Consider the following 14,246-nt stretch of genomic DNA (forward strand, 5'->3'; position numbering starts at 1 on the left):
CAGTGTGTGACAGGATCAGGGCTCAGTGCGTGACCAAGGTCAGTGTGTGACCAGGACCAGGGCTCAGTGGGTGAGACCAAGGTCAGTGTGTGACCAGGATCAGGGCTCAGTGGGTGACCAAGGTCAGTGTGTGACCAGGATCAGGGCTCAGTGGGTGAGACCAAGGTCAGTGTGTGACCAGGATCAGGGCTCAGTGGGTGACCAAGGTCAGTGTGTGACCAGGACCAGGGCTCAGTGTGTGACCAAGCTCAGTGTGTGACAGGATCAGGGCTCAGTGCGTGACCAAGGTCAGTGTGTGACCAGGACCAGGGCTCAGTGGGTGACCAAGGTCAGTGTGTGACCAGGACCAGGGCTCAGTGGGTGACCAAGGTCAGTGTGTGACCAGGATCAGGGTTCAGTGTGTGACCCAAGGTCAGTGTGTGACCAGGATCAGGGCTCAGTGGGTGACCAAGGTCAGTGTGTGACCAGGATCAGGGCTCAGTGTGTGACCCAAGGTCAGTGTGTGACCAGGATCAGGGCTCAATGGGTGACCAAGGTCAGTGTGTGACCAGGATCAGGGCTCAGTGTGTGACCCAAGGTCAGTGTGTGACCAGGATCAGGGCTCAGTGTGTGACCGAGTTCAGTGTGTGACCAGGATCAGGGCTCAGTGTGTGATCGAGGTCAGTGTGTGACCAGGATCAGGGCTCAGTGTGTGACCAAGGTCAGTGTGTGACCAGGATCAGGGCTCAGTGTGTGACCGAGCTCAGTGTGTGACCAGGATCAGGGCTCAGTGTGTGACCAAGGTCAGTGTGTGACCAGGATCAGGGCTCAGTGTGTGACCAAGGTCAGTGTGTGACAGGATCAGGGCTCGGTGTGTGACCAAGGTCAGTGTGTGACCAGGATCAGGGCTCAGTGTGTGACCGAGCTCAGTGTGTGACCAGGATCAGGGTTCAGCTGATCAAGGTCAGTGGTCAATGAGCCCAGTGTCGGGGTCAGAGTCACGGCTGAGCATCTGAGGGGTCAGTTTGTGGCTGTGGAGAACATGTGCCTTGGGTCACCGTCCCTCTGGGCTGCATGAGGAGGTTCTAGGGTCTGGCGTCCAGCCCGGTGTGGTCCCTAGCAGGGACTGTCAGTTCCCGCCTCCCGGTGCTGGGCCCACCCTGGGTTCTTCAGGCTGTGGATGGATCCCCAAAAGGAAGCTGATCTGGGCGTGACACGGTGCTGCGGGAGGGTCGAGTGAGCAGGTGAGGGGAACGAGTTCAGGGTGTACACTGAGGCAAGGCTCCCGAAAGCCAGTGGCCAGTTTAGAGTTCTGGAATCTCAGAGTGTCTGGGCTGGAAGACACCTTCAAAGCGGTTCAGACACCGCGTGCCAACAGGGTGAGCGGAGCTGCTGCCGGGCCCCAGCTGGGAGCTGGGTCCCAGTGGGCACAACTCCTGACGGCGGACCTTCTCCCTCCTTGGGGAAGCGCTGAGGGCTGGGCCGGGGTGGGGGTGGGAGGTGGAACCTTCTGGGTCTTGGATCAGGAGCTGGGCTGAGAGGGTGACTTTTTAAAAGGGGTGAATCAGGGAGGGAAGCGGAGAAGGGCCATGCAGGGAGAGGAACGGGCCTGCGGAGAAGCTGGGCCTAGAGGAGAGCCCGCCTTGCCCTCGAAGGCTGCATCGGAGAGGGCCCCAGCATCGCCCTGGGAACCTGGGCTGGATTCCCCAGTGGAGGCACCGGGATCGCTGCCACCCTCCCAGTGGGGCTCCACCGAGGGAGGCTGAGTCCTGACTCAGAGCTGCCTGCCGGCCTCCTGGCCTGACGTCAGCCGCCCCCTGGTGGCCGCGACTGCTGGTGCAGCAAGGAGAGGAGGCAGACCAGTGGCACCAGGACCCGGAGGAGGGGGTGCCGCCTGGCAGGGGATCCTCAGAGGCAGCCCGGGCACCCTGCCCTTTTGCCAACAATACTGTCGAAGCCTTGGAGAAGAAGGCCTTTTCCCCAGGAAGAAGGAGGTGTGATGCTGCCCAAGAAGTTGGACTGGGAAGGGACCGCCCCACCCTTCCGACTGCCCTGTGGCCTGGGTCTTTGGGCCCCTTCTGGGCAATCCCTCTGGACACCTCTAGGAGCCTTGGCCATAGGTTGGCCTTGTGGAGGTGGCTGATATGGACACTGTGTCTGGCGAGCTGCATGCCACGCCCAAGGGTTCAGGGGGCTTGAGTTTCCTCCTCCCCTGCTGACCTGTGTTATGGTGGTGATTGTGCTGCTGAGGGCCATGGGAGGCCAGGGTGGGGTGGGTGCTGACATTCAGTAGGGGCGGTGGCAGTGGTGGTACCCAGTGGAGACTGTCTGATGGGCTGAGAGAAGCAGCCAGGCCAGACGGTGGGCCTGGGCGGCATCGGCCGCGTGACCTGCTGAGATGGTTCCGTGTGCAGAGTGCGTGACATCCACACTGGGGGCTTGCACTCAGGCTGGACCACGAGCTGTGAGCTGGGAGCAAGGGGCTGAGGCAGAAGCATCGGCGGAGAAGGGCCCCGCGGTCACCCCTCCAACGTCCTGGCTTCCTTCTGGGAAGGCTCCCTATGGGTACCTGGCCTGAGGTCCTAGAAGCAGAAGAGGGGCGGCGGACGATTCAAGGCAGCTGAAGAAGCCATCGCCCTCAGTCGATGAAGAACAAAACCCCATACGGGGCTGGAGGTTCTCCATGTCAACGGAGAATGGATGGTGACGCTGGGAGGAAGTGCCTGGGGACAGCCGCCCAGGGTCAGTGGTGGGTTAGCCCTCACCTTCAAATCCATCCCCTGGCTCTTTCCCCAGCCACTCCCTCAGCGTCTCAGCACAAGGTCCCCATAAGGAAGAACCGGACAAGCCCCCCTGAGCAGCGCAATGGCCCTGCCCGGCGCCCACCCTCTGACCTTCTTGGATGGGGTCAGGAGTGTATGCCTCCACGCTCTCTCCTGCCCGTCCCCTACCCAGTCCGCTCTCACCTCCACCCATGCGTGGTCCTTGCGCCTGCACAGCCCCTAGCCAAGTAGTCCTCCACAAGGTGCCGCCCATCCACTTACCCACCTGTCCTGTCCAGCCTCGCGGGGCTCTTCCCTCCATCCTTCCACCCCACCCGTCCTCAGCCAGTCTCCCCAGTCATCTGTCCAGCCATCAGTACACCCCACTTCCATCTACACCCACCTACCTCATCCGTCCACCGTCCATCCCCCCACGCACCTGCATTGCCTAGGCACAGCCCCTAACTTCCTTCCCTCCATTCATCTGTGTCCGTCCTGCCGTCCACCCTCCGTCATCCAGCCAGCCAGTGGGGCCACTCCCCTGCTCCTGGAGGAGGCCGAGAGCAGGGACCCAACTCTCGGCTTGTCTGCTGCACGGGGCAGGCGCCGGGCTCTCCTAGGTGTGCGCGCGTGTGTGCATTTATCCGCCCCCCCTTATCTCGCTCCCCTCCCCCCGCGCCCCCGCCCCCCGCTCGCGCTCCCCCTCTAATGTGTGATCTGGAAGCTCTATAAAGCCTGATGTAATCCGTAATGCAGTCTCTGGCTCCCGATTCGGGATCCAGTTTCAGAGAGCGAGAGATTGGGGAGCGCCGGCAGCCGGGTGGGGGGAAGCAGCTCTCGCCTCTCTCCTCCTCCTTCTCGTCGTCCTCGGCCTCCTCCTCCTCCTCCCCGCGCCGCCCCGCCCCCGGCTCGCTCGGCTCGCCCCCCCCTCAGGAAGGGGAAAAAAGGCGAGAAGAGCCGGGCAGGCGAGAGGAGCGGAGCGGCGGCGGCGGCGGCCGGAGAGGGAGCGGCGGCGGCGGGCGCGGCGTTGGCGGCGGCCCCGGCGGAGCGAGCGCGGAGCCGGTGAGCCCGGAGCACAGGCGGCCGCGCCGCGTCCTGGCTCGGCCCGGGCCCGCGCGCCCAGCGTCGTCCGCAGCGTCGACATCCGGACCCTCCGGGCGCCCGGGGGGCTCCTGCAGCGGGAAGGAAGGGGAGGCGGCCTGCGTGCGCCGGCGGGTGCGCTCCAGGGGGCGTCCCGGCGAGGCCCGGAGCCGGCCGGGGGCGGCGGCGGCTGGAGGAGCCCCCCCTCCGGTCGGGCGCCCGGCTCGGCCGCGGGCGACGCGAGGCGCTCGCGGGGATTTGCAACTCGCCGGATCGAGTCCTCGCCGGCGGGGCCGCTGCTGCTGGGGAAGGTAAGGAAGGCTCCGGCGGGGGGCTGGGGGCGCGGCGGGTGGGGGCGCAGCGAGGGTGGAAGGGGGCCCGGGGAGGGGCGGGCGCCCGGACTTCCTAACTTCGCCGTCTGGGGCTTCGCAGCTCCGAGGTTCTGCGCTCAGAGCTCGGGAGTTTGGACCCCCACCCCCTACCCGCTCAGCCCCTACCTCCTCCAGCTGCGGGGATGGGATGTGGCAGGTCCCCGCGCGCCCGCATTGGGCAGGCTGAGGAGGGGGCGACCCTGGACGCAGGAGAGGCTCCTCGGCGCTGCTCGCCTCCTCCCCATCCACACAACACGGCCTGGCACCCCTCCTCATCACATGCATAGGGCAGGCAGGGGAGGGCGTTCCCGCTGTACAACACCCCCCCACCCGCACACACAGACGCTGGCGGGGGTCTAAGGGAGCCCCCGTGGCCCCCAACAGCCACAAATAGACCCGGCAAGCTCGGGAGAGCCCCCCGAGCCTGTGTCCCTCTCCTCCTAATCACGTCCAGAGCCCCCCACAGACATTGTAGGGGCCCGAGGCGTCCTCCCCCCACGCACGGAGCCCGGGGCAGGCAGGAGAAACCCCCAGACTCCTTCTGGAAGCCCTCGCCGGGAGAAGCCCTCGCCGGGAGACCTGGCGCTGCTGGCGGAGACTCCCGGAGGTCCTCTCCCCCCCACTTCGGGCGGAGGGCTATTTTTGCGCCCCCCACCCCCACGCGAACGCCCTCGCTCTTCCCTCCGTGTCTACCTTTCCACTGGGTCGGACGGGCCGCGCGGATAAGCCGCTCTGAACTTTGGGCCGGCCCTTTGCCCTCTCCGCTCCCAGCGCCGAGCACTCCTGGGCGCCGAGCATGCCCGGGTCCGCGTCCCCGGTGAGCAGAGGCCGCCCGCTCTCCGCCGTCACCGCGCTAGGAGCCGCGCAGAGCTGCCTCGAGGAACCAGCACGGCCCCCGCCTCCTCCTGGGGAGGCCGGGGGGCTCTGGACCCGGCCAGGAGCCCCCTCCCCCGGTCCCCGCGGCCCCCTGGGCAGGGTAGAGAGCGTCTCCGGCGTCGGGAGGGGGCGGCGGAGCTGAGAATCGCAGCGAAGCGATGCGGCCGGGAGGGCTTGTCGGAGGCTGCGGCTCCGAGCCCGGGTCCCTCCTCCTGGCCGCGGCGGCTCCGGCTTGGCCACTCCCCGGCAGCCTGGAGAGAGTGCCTAGCCTGGCACCCCAGCCCCAGGCCGCTGGGCACCTTACCCCTTTCCACTTTTATCGTGGGCTCCTAAGTTTCTTGGAGCGCAGGCACCCAGGCTGGGGCTCGAAGAGCCCTAAGCCAGCCCTCATTCAGCACCCGTTTTTCCCCCGCCGCGACCTCCCCGTTCTTCCTCCGGGTCTGGGGCGCAGATTCCCGGCCGCTACTCCGGAATACTTGAAAGGCAGGAAGGCGTGTGGGTGGGGAGGGGGCCTGCACTCCCGTCCCAGGGGACCGCTTGGCCTTTGTGTTTCGAGGGGCTGGGAGGTCGGCTCTCCGGCTCCACCTCGGGAACCCAAGGAGACCCTCAGCGCTCTCCCCATCCCCAGACACACACACACGCCCCCTCGGAGCGAGAGCCGCGGCGGGGAACAGCAGAGGCCGCGAAGGCGGAGGCGGGGGAACCGGGAGCTGGGTCCGTTTTCGTATCTGGCAGGGAGGTGGTGTACCGTGTGTGGGGTCTGGGGAGGCGGCTATCACGTCTCCTAGAGCCCTCATGCCTTCCATTTCTCTGCGACCCCGGCTGCCGAGGAGGCAACGAGGGAGGTCGAGCCGCTGCCTCCCGTGGGCGGCAGCGAAACTCCGCGCCCGCACGCCGGGGTGCCGCCGGGTCCGGCTTTGAGTACCCAGCAAGGTCAAGCAGGCGAAGCAGGGGGCGGGGGTTCCCGGGCGCGCCCCCGTCCGCGCACGGTCGGGGCCTTGGAAGGGGGTGCGGGCAGCCCTCCGAGTCAGTCCCGCGCGCCCGTCGCCCGCGCCCGGTCCCCGGAGGGGACGTTGCGCGTGTTCGGGGATCCCGGAGCGCCCGGCGCCCCACGCCCTCCCTCTCGGCTCGCTAGCAGCTCCGCGGCGCTGCTTTCAGACTTGTTGCGCCTGGATCTGGGGGGCAGAAGGCTGGCCCGGGAGCCCGGGCGGCTAGGGTCCGGCCCCGAAGCCCAGGGATGCGACAGAGAGGCGCGCGGCTCCGCGGGCGAGCGCTGCGCTGGGGGATCCAGCCGGGAGTTTGCCGCCTCCTATCCCAGGGAAGGGCGCTGGATCCTGCCGGGGTCCCGCGCGGGGGCGGAGAGGGGGCGATCCGTCGCCTCGGCGCCAGGCACGCTTCTCCGGATCCTGGGCTAAGGAGGGGGCGCAGCCAAGTTGTGGCGCCCTCCAAGGCCCTTCCCTTGCGCACAGGCTCCGGCCCCTCTAGGACCTCGGCGGCCGCGTCCGTGAAACGGGGGCGCCGGCTCTACTCTCGGATCCCTTCCAGCCGCGACCCTCCGCTCTCGTCCCGAGATCCGGCGTGCCGGGGCCGCAGCGTGCTGGATCTGCGGCGTCCGGGCGGCCCGCGTCCCGAACCTTCCGCGCCTGCGGACACAGCCGCGGGGCCGGGCGGGAAGGGCCCGGGCAGGGCCGAGCGAGCGCCCGGGGTCCGCGCAGCCTCCCGCCGCACCCTCCGCCCCTGGCTGGCCCGGCTCCGCGTCCGGGAGTGGGTCTTGGGGCCCGGAGCCCGTGCTCCCGGGGCGCCGCGGGGCTCCAGGCCCAGGCGGCCGGCGCGGGGCCGCAGTGGCGGAGGGCGGAGGGCGGAGGGCCGGCGCGCTGCCGCTGACTACCGGGAGAGGGCGCCCGCACCGCGCGCGCGGCCCTGCCCGCCCCTTCCGTCTCCTCGGCGCCCGGCCCGCGGCTCCGGCCCCATCTTGGGCCGCCCCGGCCGCCCCCGCCCGCCTGCCCGCGCGCCGTCCGCTCCCGCCGCCGGGTCCCGTGACGCGCCTCGCGTCTCGCCCAGAGCCCCCCTCGCCGGCCCGGCCCGTCCCCGCGCGCGGTGCGCTGGCGCGAGCGCGCGTGTGCGTGCATGTTCCCTGTGCGCTGCGCATGCACGTGCGCGCCCGTCCGGGAGGCTGGGGCACGTGTGTGCAGGCATGCAGATCGCACATGTGTGCGTGGCCCCGGGTGGCAGGATTCCCTCAAACTCCGTATTACCGTCGGCCCTGGCTCGGGGCTGCCGCCGGGTCCGCGCTATATGCCAGGATGGACCCCTGGTAGGAAAGCTCCAACACCGGACTCCCGGCAAAGACCCCTAACCTGGGGGGTATTGTAACTCCTCCGGGCCCGCCAGCCCAAGCCCTCCCTTTGTCCTCTGGAAGCCTCTGGCCTCCCTGGCTGCAGCTGCGCCATCGGCAGAGCTGTGACTTCTGGGTAAACACGCACAGGCCAGGGATCCCCCCGTGACAGCCCAAGTGCACACAGGAAGTGGCACTCACTAGACAGCTCACGTGCGCACCCTCGCACTGGGAGCAGGACCGTGGGCAAGGGGGAGGGCGTGGTCCCGGGCAATCCCCTCCCAAGTGTTAAGGCGGGAACATAAAGGAGAAAACCCCTGACAAGCTCTGCCAGGGAGGCTCTAGGGAGTGCAGGAAGGCGCCCTGCAGATGCCTAAAAGGGAAGCTCGCCCAGGAGGCGTCCCAGGGAACGGCACCGGCAGGTGCGTGGGTGACGAAGGGGGTCAGAGGTCCAGGCAGAGGAATTGCCGGCTGTGCAAAGGCCCTGGGGCAGGGCCTAGTGCAGTTGTGGGAGGAGGCTGGAGGCAGGACAGGGGCTGCAGAGGGGTCGAGGACAGACCTGAGCTGGCCCACATCCCGGGAGCTGCTTTCAGGAGCTACAGGAGGGTCTTGAGCAGGGTTGGTGGCTTGGTCTGATGGGGATGCCAAAGAGATGAGGTGCCCTTGTGGGCCACAGGTCCCAGGCCTTCCGGAGGCTGAGTGCACAGCCTGCCGAGTGCCGCTGCCGTGCCCATCGCTGCACTGCACGGATGCACACCACATCCATCACCGCGGGCAGCAGCCAGCCCTGACACCACCCGAGACCAGTACACACCCACTGTGAGGTGCGGGCAGACACCCAGAGCTGGCACTCGTGTCCCCACAAAGGCAAGAAACATGAAACGCTGGGGCGCCACCACCTGAAAACTTGTGCCCAGTTGAGGGTTCACAAAGACGCAGGTCAGCACAAGCACCACGGGAGCTGCACCATGGTGCACGTGGCACCTGCCCTGTGATGTGTACCTGTCCACACGTGCAGAGGGGAAGGAGGGGCGGCTGAGACCTACAGGCTGCATGATCCGGGGGACACAGCCCGGATGTCCATGTCCAGGGGTGGGCAGGAGGCCCCCTCGCAGACAGGGACTGGCAGGAGGACCCAGGGGGTGCTGGCCCTGCATTCCGCTCTGTGACCTTCATCAGACCCCAGCCTCCTTCCTCATCTGTGCCCTTCGGGGTTAAGGTGAGGATCTCCCCTGCCCTGCAGACAGAGCACACGCTGCCGAGGAGGGTCTCTGGACTTCTCCACTCATGCCCCACCCTCCCTCTCTCTTCTTTTTCCATGTTAACTCATGTCCCTTAATTGCAGAAGCAACAAAAATCAGGATCAGTGTCAAAGGACTAGCCTCCTTCCTCCACAGAGCCCTGGCCCCTCGCTTCCTGCACCCTGTTACTGGCTCTATTGTCCAGGGCTGCCCTGCCTGGACGGACCCGTGGGGACCTTTGCCCCTCCTCCTTCTTCCCTGCAGGGGTTTCACGAACATGCACACACCCAGCCCTCCGGCGCCTAGTCTGCTCAGTGGCAGCTGCAGCTCCCTCACTTTGAAAGCAGCACCCCGACTGCCCCCTCCCATCTCACCGCACCCCATCACCCCCACCACCATTGCCTCCCAGGCCCCCTCAGCTGCACCCTGCCACCAGCACTGCACTGCCCGTCACTCATGTCTGACCCCACCTCCATACACCCTCCCCTGCCACCCCACCCTCCTCAGCAGCACCTCCCTCAGCACGATCACTGTCGCCTCGGCCCCCACCTTAGGCTCCTGAATCCTTCACTGGCCCCCACGGCGGTCCTCCTGCTCCTGGCGTTCTGCTGCGTCTCAGGCATCCCTCTCGGGCTTGGTCTGGAGGGGCACGGGGGAAGTCCCGTCTGCAGCTTCCTGTCAGACCCTAGCCACTTGCATTCCTGGGAGAGGAGCATGCAGCAGGCCGGTCCCCGCAGCCCACCAGTCCACTGAGCTGTCCCGGCCCAGTGCAGCTGAGGTCAGGAGGACCCAGGGATGACTGGGGGCTCAGACCTGTGGACCTCGAAATGAGGCAGTCCCTGTGTCCCAGTGCCTGTCCCCCACTCCTCGCTCATTCCTGGGCCAGTTTTGGGGATGCCTATTCTTGACTGAGATTCAGGGTTGAGAGGTCCTTGAAGTGAGAAACGCAGAGGAGTGACCAGGAGGCTGAGAACATAGCGCTGGCCAGGCACTGGCCTGGGTGCCAGGCGGAGAGGGAGCCTTGCAAAGCCCGCACCCCACTGCTGACACCGTGAATCCTGGCCCACCCTCCCGGGCCCTGGCGGCTCACGGTTGCAATTGCACTCCTGCCTGCTGGCAGGCCAACTCTGAGCCAGCACCTCTCTGAGGCTACGCTGGCATCTCCGTGACAGGAGGGTGGGGGGCCCTACCTGCCTGTCCTGGAGAGTTCCCGAGCATCCAGGGTGGCCCCTGTGAAGTGCCAGGGAGTGGTAGGGCCATCCAGGCAAATCTTGGCGGGGCCCCATTTCCAGCACGGGGTGATGGCTGCCCCAGAGGAATGCATTTAAATGGGATTTCAGAGCCCCAGAAAAGGAACAGCCCCTGCAGTCTGCACCCCATCCCTGTTCCCCCGCCCCAGAGGGCCTGTCCCTGTGCCCCACCCAGACCTCACGGGCAGCTCTTCCAGGAAGCGTTCCTCTCCACCACGGCGCACCCAGATGCACACAGAGACCGCTTTGCCTCTTGCAAAGCTGCAAGATGTGTGCAGACCCGCATGCCGGCAGCTCACTCTGCACACAGTTGCTCTCACACGCCTGCACACATGCCCTGGAACAGTGCCTGCACACACACAAAAGGAACACGCACACACCCTGCACATGCACACACTTCCTTACACACACGCCACATGTGCACACAGAGGGAACACACACTGTTCCCCCCCACACACACACACACTGCTCACACACCTGCACACCTTCCACTCGCGCTCACCACAGGCACACACGCATACATGTGTGCAGGGTCCTCCCGCCGGTCCTCCAGCTGCGGCTGCTCACCTGCGGGACACACTGCTCTCTCCCTCCGTCTTGCTCCTCCTAGAAGCTGGCGCTGGCTGCAGCTGTTCGTCCCCACTGCCACACAGCTGCCTGCCCACCATGGTGAGGTGGAGGCCTGGGTCGGGGCCTGCTCCCGGGGTACAGCCTCCTCCTCGGGTCCCCATGCTGCTGCTGGGGGCTCCCGCTGCTGCCCATGCATGTGCATGCCTGTCCCCGGAGGGCACCTGGAGACCGCCTGGCTGGGCAGCCCTGCCCTCAGGGGCTCCTTCTGTGCGAAGTAGCCCTTCTCACTCTGGCCTTGACCTGCCCCGGGATGTGCCTGGGTGCAGCAGGGCGGGGACAGAGGCCCAGGAGCTTCAAAACAGGGAGCGTCTTTAGGGCCTGCAGGTGGCTTGGGATGCCGGAACCCAGACTAGGGCAGGTGCAGTGGGGCCTGGAGCCCACCGGCTGCCCGAAAGCTGGCCACCCGCATGGGCTCAGGGTGTTCCGGGATGAGAGCTAATAGCTCGGGCCTTCCCTGGAGTCGCCAGCCGTCGGTCGGTGCCTCCGGACCTGTATCCAGGTCTGGGCAGCTGCAGGCTGTGATCACCCTGCCCTCTGCCAGTGGCGGGGGTGTCGAATGAAGGTCTGTACCAGGGCAGAGCGTGGGGCCGGCCGGAGCAGAGCTTGGCACAGCACAGGGCTCCTCCGCCTCAGCCCCAGCAGTGATCGCTGTAAGAAGAGCCTTTCTCTCCCCGCCAGCGGCTCTGGCCAGATTCTTTGGGCCCCTGTGTGCCCAGGCAGGTGGGTGGGACTGGGCCTGGCAGGCCCTGTGAACATGGTGGACTCCCATGCCCTTGGGGGGTCTAACCCCAGGGGATCCGACTCTGTGGGCAGCCCTGCCCACCCTTAGGAGGAAATTCCCGGCCCACATCCACTGTGGGCAGCGTATGACCTGGTCTCCCCGAGGGCAGGCCTAGCCACCCCGCAGGTTGGCCCATGGGGATGTGGTTGGCACAAGCTGGGGCAGGGCAGGTGGCAGCCAGGGGTCACCCTCGGGGGGCAGGCTGTCTCGGCACCCCCTCCTTGCCTTGGCTAGTTACTCACACTCTGGCCCCAATCTTGCGGCTCTGAACCCCTGAGACATGCAGATAAGTTGTCCTGCCCAGGTCAGGGGTCCTGCCAGGACCTCGCAGGCGGGGGATGGTGCTGCCTCTGCTTCCGGTGACCAGGCTGCCTGAGTGGGGGCCGTGGGCACCGAGCGGAGAAGGCCAGCCGTCTGCCTCCCAGCCCCCGGGCAGTCGGTGCCGAGGGCGCCCACCCCGTCCCTCCCCCATGCAGCCTTTTCTCAGGACACACAGGCGGGCACTGTTCAGAGGGCCGGCAAGACAACAGAGTGCCTTTTGTGGCTGGTGTCTGGGGATGCCATTGGTGGCCTGGGGTGGGCGGGGAAGGGACGCTGGAGGCCTGAGCCCGGGGTCGGGTCTGTCCGGTGTGGACTGGCCCTGGAGCAGGCGTGGGGTGCCGAGCCTCTTGGAGAAGCCCCAGTGCCCCCAAGAGAAGGGCTTTGGACAGCCTCCGCCACCCCGGGTTGGATGGTGGGGAAACCGAGGTGCAGGGTGTGATGGGAACCCAGGCCTGGCGGCAGGGTGGGCTGTGTGTGTGCAGTCTGCACGGGCGAGGGATGGCGGCGGGAGGCGGGCACCGTGCCTCTCGCCTGCAGGTGTCTTCAATGGGGGTCACGCCACAGGCAGAAGCCTGAGATGGAAGGAAGGGCTCGTGTATCATCTCAGGCCCATTGCTGGCCTGCAGTCAGTGCGTAGCGAATGTCGGTACCCTCTGTCCCTCACCGTAGCTCCCAGCTCTCCATCCCCAGCCCAGTGTGGCTGGCTTCTGCTGCGATACCTCTCTGGGTTCCCCGTCTGCCAGCCAGGCCCTCACCCTGTCACCTCTGCCCAGAGACCAGCAGCACTCCCCACCTTGCCCTGAGGCCACCTCACAGAAGCTGGCCAGCCTCCTCTATGGCAGGAAGGATGGGGGCTAGACACCAGGAAGAACTTCCTGGTGACAAGGGCAGTTCGACCCTGGAGAAGCTGACGGGAAAGGCAGGAACCTGTGAGGGCTTTGCCGCTAACTGGTCACTGTTCTTGTGAAACGGGGGGCAGTGGGTAGTGGGAGCTGCAGCACCCAGGCTGGGATGTGGAAACCAGGGAGCGGAGAAGTGGCCTGTGGTTTGGGGACCAAGACAGTTGTCCACTTCTCTGCAAGAGAGTTGATGACAGGTTTGCCATGAAATTGTGAACACTTAAAGACAGGAGTGACCGGCCCCGGCACTGGGGCACAGCCCCTGAGCCCCTCCCACCCTGTCAGCTGTGGCCTGGAGGCTGGGAGGTTTCTGTCCTCACAGTGGAGGCCTGGCGTGGGGTGCGCTCAGGGGTCATCAGGCCTCAACCCTCAGGGTCCTTGACCGCCACGTGGAGCAGGCCTGTGGGGGGATGAGGCTGCAAAGCCTGCTGGGAAATGAGGGCACCTGCCACAGAAGCATAGAGCATAGATTTTGAGGGGCTAGGAGTTTGTCTCGGCCACCCCCTGGGGCCACCAGGCATCATCCCCACCGAGGGGACCTGGGAGCTGGTGTGGCTGAGGGAAGGAGGGTGAAGCAGCCCAGGGGAGCCGAGGTCACAGGTGCACTCTGCAGACGCCACAGCAGCTGCCCCAGGGCGGAGCCATTGTCAGCCCCGGGCCTGGACCTCTGTCTGAGGCCGTGACTGTGGTTTCCGATAGATGCACCCTCTGGGGCATGCCCCCCTCTCCCAGCCCCCCGCTGCCTGCCCTCACATCCCAGCAAGCACAGCTCAGAGCTCAGGCTCTCCCACTGCCATGTGGCCTTGTATAAACGTGCCACATGTGAGTGTGTGTCTATGCTCACATATGCACACTCACATGCATACAGGCACACGTGTGCACACACATGCACTTGGGCACACACAGACACACTTGTGCACACACACATGTGCACATCTGCTTCTCCCCTCCTGTCTCAGCAGGGGCCACCGGCTGTCCCCATGTGCCCACTGGAGTCTCCTGTGACCCTCTGTCTGAACTGACTCTCCTCCTGGCCCAGACACCACACCCGCCTGCCCCTGCCCCCGGCAGGCAGAGGGACTCACTCATCCTCAGGGTGCCATTCAGGGGCTGCCCCCTCCAGGATGCCACCCTGGTGGCCAGGCAGGATCAGTAGCCTCCCCTGCATGCCCCACCCTGTCTCAGCCAGACTATCGGCCAAAACTGCAGCCCTGTGACCTGGGCTTGGCCTGGGGGGACAGGAGCCTGAGGAGGGGGTCCCTGGGTGCTCCCCAGCCTTGGCCAGCTCTCTGCCTGCCTGGGCCTGCCCCCAGCACTGCCAGGGTAGGCCTTCTAAGTGGCCATTCTGATGGGGACGCCAGCCTGCTTCTTACCCCCTCTGCCACCTCTTGCCTACAGATGGACCTCACACCCCTAAGAGGACTCAAGGTGTGGAGACAGTTAGGGTGACCAGTGATGCCAGGGCCCTGGGGGACACCAGGAGGCCTCCACTCGGCTCAGCTCTCAAGGGCCTGGGGACAGTGGCAGGGACAGGGCCTGGTCCACCTGCTCTGGGGCCGTGCCAGGGCATGCTGTGCAGAGACCATGGATGTGGCAACCTGCAGGCCTGGGCTGGAATCCAGGCTCAGCGCCCGGTACCGACTGTGAGCCTCCAGTGAGGCATGGCCCCTCTGTGGACCTCAGCGTGCCCATCTGTAAAATGGATCTGTAACAGGGTGCCT

The 14,246-nt window shown here is 66.4% G+C and overlaps 1 protein-coding gene across 9 annotated transcripts in view; it reads left to right on the forward strand.

Moving 5' to 3' along the window:
* Positions 1–3,510: 3,510 nt before the first annotated feature.
* ADGRB1 (adhesion G protein-coupled receptor B1) overlaps positions 3,511–14,246 on the forward strand; it is a 95,947-nt gene continuing 85,211 nt past the window's right edge. For 3 of the 9 annotated variants that reach the window (XM_074387230.1, XM_074387232.1, XM_074387231.1), the window contains exon 1: positions 3,511–4,132. The gene's annotated coding sequence lies outside the window, so the exon portion shown is untranslated. The remainder of the gene's footprint in view (positions 4,133–14,246) is intronic. The other 6 variants (XM_074387234.1, XM_074387233.1, XM_039464574.2 and 3 more) reach the window with 3 other exon arrangements.

Source organism: Saimiri boliviensis, chromosome 15 (genome assembly GCF_048565385.1).
Source record: "Saimiri boliviensis isolate mSaiBol1 chromosome 15, mSaiBol1.pri, whole genome shotgun sequence".
Lineage (NCBI taxonomy): Eukaryota > Metazoa > Chordata > Mammalia > Primates > Cebidae > Saimiri > Saimiri boliviensis.